Raw genomic sequence first — 6,231 nt, forward strand, 5'->3', positions numbered from 1 at the left:
AGAAGGCGCACCTGACAGTGAATAGTGATTGTCCAGTGCACCATCGGACTATCCGGTGGCCCACTTGTCAAAAGCTCCAACGGTCGAACCCTAACGGACTGGTGACGTGGCTGGCGCACCGGACAGTGTCCGGTGGTGCATACGACAGAAGCCTCCACCAACGGTCAACTTGGTGGTTGGGGCTATAAATACCCCCAACCACCACACTTCAATGAATCCAAGTTTTCGGCCATCAAAACCTCATACAAAAGCTCTAGACTTCATTCCAAGACACAAACAAGAGATCTGATAGTCGCCTAGAGGGGGGGTGAATAGGGCGAAACTGAAATTTACAAATATAAACACAACTACAAGCCGGGTTAGCGTTAGAAATATAAATGAGTCCGCGAGAGAGGGCGCAAAACAAATCGCAAGCAAATGAAGAGTGTGACACACGGATTTGTTTTACCGAGGTTCGGTTCTCGCAAACCTACTCCCCGTTGAGGAGGCCACAAAGGCCGGGTCTCTTTCAACCCTTCCCTCTCTCAAACGGTCCCTCGGACCGAGTGAGCTTCTCTTCTCAAATCAAAGCCGGGAACAAAACTTCCCCGCAAGGGCCACCACACAATTGGTGCCTCTTGCCTTGATTACAATGGAGTTTTGATCACAAGAACAAGTGAGAAAAAAAAGAAGCAATCCAAGCGCAAGAGCTCAAAAGAACACGGCAAATCTCTCTCGCTAATCACTAAAGTCTTGTGTGGAATTGGAGAGGATTTGATCTCTTTGGTGTGTCTAGAATTGAATGCCTAGCTCTTGTAAGTGGTTGAGAAGTGGAAAACTTGGATGCCTTGAATGTGGGGGTGGTTGGGGTATTTATAGCCCCAACCACCAACTTGACCGTTGGTGGAGGCTGTCTGTTCAATGGCGCACCGGACAGTCCGGTGCACACCGGACATGTCCGGTGCCCCAGCCACGTCACCAGTGCCGTTGGATTCTGACCGTTGGAGTTCTGACTTCTGGGCCCGCCTCGATGTCCGGTGGCGCACCGGACATGAACTATTCAGTGTCCGGTGCGCCGGTATGGGCGCGCCTGCCTTCTGCGCGCGCTGCGCGCGCATTTAATGTGTTGCAGGTAGCCGTTGGCGCGAAGTAGCCGTTGCTCCGAGGATGCACCGGACAGTCCGGTGCACACCGGACATGTCCGGTGAATTATAGCGGAGCAGCCTTCGTGAGATCCCGAGGCTGGCGAGTTCCAGAGCCGCGTCCCGTTGGAGCACCGGACACTGTCCGGTGTACACCGGACAGTCCGGTGAATTATAGCGCGCCGGCTCTGAGAATTTCCCGAGGCTGAAGAGTTCGGGGCGCAGTCCCCCTGGTGCACCAGACCAGGGAGCCTTTCGGGATGTCTTTTGCTCTCTATTTTGAACCCAACTTTGGTCTTTTTAATTGGCTTGTTGTGAACCTTTAACACCTGTAAAACTTATAAACTAGAGCAAACTAGTTAGTCCAATTTGTTTGTGTTGGGCAATTCAACCACCAAAATTAATTAGGGATTAGGTGTAAGCCTAATTCCCTTTCAATCTCCCCCTTTTTGGTGATTGATGCCAACACAAACCAAAGCAAAAATAGAAGTGCATAATTGAACTAGTTTGCATAATGTAAGTGCAAAGGTTGCTTGGAATTGAGCCAATATAAATGTTGGGGACTTGTTCTCAAATGCTATGAATTAAGAACAAGGCAACATAAAATGTTAAATGTTAACGTCCTTCGTCCATGAAACATTATTCCCTTAAGGATAATGAGCCTTGGACGAAGGTTGATGAGAACATAATTACGAAGCTCAAGTCTTCGTAATAAAATTTCAATAGAATGTATGAGATAACATAAAATGAAGGGTATAAAAAAGGTAAATAAATCATAGACGAATTATATTATATTTACTCAATATATTGAGTTATTGAATACAATAATACCTCTGCCTTGGCAAAGATTGGTTCCAGAAAGATGCGATAGCAATTACCAGAATGCCTGAACAGTAAAGGAATACTGTTCACTATTTATAGGCACAGGACACAGCCTGTGAGGAATTACAATTATGCCCCTCATAAAAGTTTACAATATTGACTCAGACCTTTATGGACTAAAAGGTCATTCTATCTTTAAGTCGGTTTGTAATACCGAAGCTTCATGAAAAGGAACCTTCGGCCATCTCATACAAACAACTTCAGCCGAAAGCCGCTTCTTCCTAGAAGACCTTCGGCGACGAAGCATAGACCCAACAGTAGCCCCTTTCGCGGTGCTAGATCGTTTTTCGTAACGAGCTTGATCCGTGAAAAAAGTCTCTTAAGCTTCGGGGAGCCGAAGGTCCAAAAAACACCTTCCCTGAGCTCGTTGTCGAGAAACGATTCAGTTTCCCGGCGCGTAGTGGTCCCACCTTGCAGAGTTACTGTTTGTCCCTGCGGTCCACCGCGCAGCGAGTGTGAGCGGGTGTTCGCCTGGTGTAAAAATCCTGGCGCTTCGCCTTCTTACCTGCAGTACTATATAAACAGACGAGTAGATGTGAAGTTACCACAGCATTCATTGCTATTTGCACTGTTTTGCTGCCAAAATTCTTAGCCATCGCCGAAGCTTGACTCTCGGAATCGAACGAAGCTCCAGCTTGAAGCCTGCTTCGTCAGAAGAAAAAACTTCAGAAGAAAAGAGTATTAAATTTCCATAAATTCATAATTAAATGGCCAGAGTGCGTTCTACCGCCAGGGTTGAGCGTGAGGGGGGCGAAACTGAAGCTTCGGAGACTGTTCCCATCTCCGAAGCTATGCAACGATCCGGGCTGGTGACTTCGGAAAAGATCCCTAGTGATGATGCAGAACAAGCAGAACAAGCAATTGCCGAAGCAGAAGAAGAAGATATTGAGGAAACTGATCCCGAAGATGATTATCGCATTGCCATGCCAAGCAAGCCCAGCCACTTGGACTTCGGGAAATCTACTGTTTCGAAGGCTGATCTCTCCAAGATGGTAAAATCGGGCTTTTTTAATGAAAATCAGAAGAAGCTATTACGCTTCGGGGGAGAAGAGACTACCCCAAAGCCGGAGAAGGATGAAATTGTTATTTTCAAAAGCTTTCTAAAGGCTGGATTAAGATTCCCCCTACATGGGATTATTGCAGAGGTACTGAAGAGGTTCGGTATCTATTTTCACCAGCTGACCCCTAACGCTATCGTTAGGCTTAGTGTTTATATCTGGGCACTCCGAAGCCAAGCAGTGGAGCCATTTGCGGACAGCTTTTGCCGGGTTCACGAGCTGCATTATCAGACGAAGGCTAGAAAGGATGGATTGCACGACAATTTTGGCTGCTATAATTTCGCCTATCGGAAAACCACAAAGTTTCCTGTAATCAGTTACCGGAGCAAATGGGCAGCAGGCTGGAAGTCGGAGTGGTTCTATGTCAAGGTTGATGACGACAAGGAGAAGCTTGTGCAAAGTCCACTCGAACTAATCTTCGGAGAAACCCGACCTCGCTGCAACATGACACCCGAAGGTCCAACACAACAAGCAATGAATGAATTCAGAATTATTGCAGAGCATATCAGTACAAGGGACCTGGTTCAGGAGTTTTTGGCTTTCAAAGTTTTTCCCAGTTTGAAAGAATGGGAAATGCCGAAGCTGAAGGGGGAGAAAAAAGAAGGTGAACTTGTACGTTTACCTTACCATTTCAAGTTTAAGAAATACTTTAAAACGCCTTGCCAAGAGTGGCTAGACACAATTGAAGTAATGTGCAATAAAATACTTGGCAATTATTCGAAAAAGGAAGATCAATTGATGACTGCAGCCTTCGGCACCCGTCCGAAGCGAAGACTAAATCGGGTGCTGGACGCCCTGGGTTTTGAATACCCTGACTATGAAAATCTGAACAAAGGTGCCGGAGGCCAGAAAAGGAAAAGGATAACTGAAGCCTTGAATGAAGATGAAAAAGAACCACCAAAGAAGAAAATTCCGAAGAGGAGGAAAGCATCTTCTCCGAAGCAAAAAATATCTGAGGAAGAAGAAACCCCCGCATCACCCTCTGCCACTGATGTGGATGAAATTTTGAAGGTAATGACTGAATCCCTGCCTGCGAAGCTAAGTCCATTGGGGCCTCAACTGACAAAGTTTTTTCAGAAAGAAAAGGAGGCCGAGAAAATGAAAAAAACGACTAAAGTAAAGAGGCAGAGAATCATCGGTGTGACAGAGGTCATTGACAAGACACCGCCAAGAGCTTCAGCTCAGAAGACACCAGCAGCTGAGGAAGGGACAGATATTGAAATCATACCTTCGGAGGTCGCGGCTGCCGAAGCTGCCTCAGCTGAAGATTTGAACCTGGAGAGCACAATCGAACACATTGACAAAAATACTGCTAGACATGGCTGCAGAAGAGGCTACCACCGCCGACGAAGAAGCCGCGACCGCAGCGTCGGGGAAAGGGAAGGAAATTGCTGATGAAGCTTCAGAAAACGAAGCCTTCATGTTCCAGAATTTAGTTGGAGAAAAACTGTCAAAAGCTGAAATAGAAGAGCTTAGAGAGTATGCCAAATCCTGTGGATACAAACCTGGAGCACTCCTCTTCGGAGGCATTGATGATGAAAAATTAGATTGTATTCGAGATCAAACTGGAGCCAAAGTTATCGGTACTCTGTCAAAGGGTATCGGTTTTCCGAAGTTAGAAACAGACATCAGCCGCTACCGACGACAACATATCGTTGGTAGTTTATTTTATTCCAATTTCAAGGTGAACTACTTTTCCCTTGACTTATATTGTTTCTAATAATGAAAACATATCTGACGAAGGTTATTTTCGTGCAGAGTATGCTGTTGAGCAAAGCCTTGAAAATGCAGCAAGATTTTGAAGACAAGAAGCACGAAGTTATAATTGAAAATTTGGAAAGCAGAATAAAGGAGCAATCAGATGCTATCGAGAAAAAGAACTTTGAGCTCCAGGCAACCGAAGGTTTACTGGCGGAAGCCGAAGCAAAAATAACAGAGCTGAACACGAAGCTTCTCCGTCAATCTGAGCAGTTCGAACGAGAAAAGCAAGATCTTAATGCAAAACTTGAAGCCGAAGCTCAACAAAATTCAGATTTGAGAAAACTATTGACAAGCCTTCAAGAAAAATGTTTGGAATTTAGCAACAAATGCATTCAACGATTAAGAAAAATTTTCCACTCAGTTGGAGCCAGCAGTGAGAAATTCACCCCCTCAGCTGAAGATCTACCGAAGACCTTTGAACATATTGAGGGTGAGATTGACGAGCTCGACGAAGTCATAGCTGGGCACGGTGACTTCTGTGCCTGGGTAGCTTCTCGGGGCACTGCTGCAGCTTTCCTAAAAGCTGGCTGCGATCATGGAAAGATTGTCAATAGGCCAAATTTCACTTTATCACCATCAATCCTAGATGACATTCCTGATCTCGCCCGAAGTATCTCTAATAGATTTGTAAAAATGATATGGACAAAAGGTGGGCGAGAAAAGGCTGGAGATGAAGCTCGGAGTCATCTTGAACCAGTAAGAAATCATACCTTGTGCTTACCTCTTCCTTCAAGCTCGATTTTGACTTACAACAATCTTATTCATGTAGAATGACGAAGCCGAAGCCGATGATTAAAAAATGACGCCGAAGCTGAAGCTCCTTGGAGATTAAATAGTAGACTGTAGACAGTACTTGAGAAACTTTTGAGATAACTTTTGTAAATGTAACTAAAACTTGTCTTTAATGAATTCTGTTCATACCTTGTAATATATTCTTCTCCTTCCATTGATGTATGAGAAGTGCTTTGATGTGGACGAAATTTTCTTTTTTTTTTTTGAGGCGAAGGCGAAAAAACACCTTCCCTTCTTTTCGTACGCAGCGAAGCATAGAAAACAACATTTCCCTTCTTTTCGAGGTTCTCCTTTTTTGTACACGAAGCTCTTTCTTTCCTTTTTTTTTTCTTTTTGCCGAAGCAACCACTTATGCCATGATGATAATTATCCTACATATGCCTGGATGAATGTTTATGAATGCAAATGCTATGATGTAATGTGATGTGCAAATGAATGTCCAAACGCGTATCCGAAGCCATACTCATAGCCATTATTTCCTTAAAAACAATCACACCTCAGCTCTGCATTCCCTTAGGAACGACTTTGGAGCTTCTTCGCCTTTACTTTTGGCGGAATCAGCGTTGACTTTTCGCTGTAAGCTCTGCATTCCCTTAGGAACGACTTTGGAGCTTCTT

The sequence above is a fragment of the Zea mays genome, chromosome 6 (genome assembly GCF_902167145.1).
Source record: "Zea mays cultivar B73 chromosome 6, Zm-B73-REFERENCE-NAM-5.0, whole genome shotgun sequence".
Classification (NCBI taxonomy): Eukaryota; Viridiplantae; Streptophyta; class Magnoliopsida; order Poales; family Poaceae; genus Zea; species Zea mays.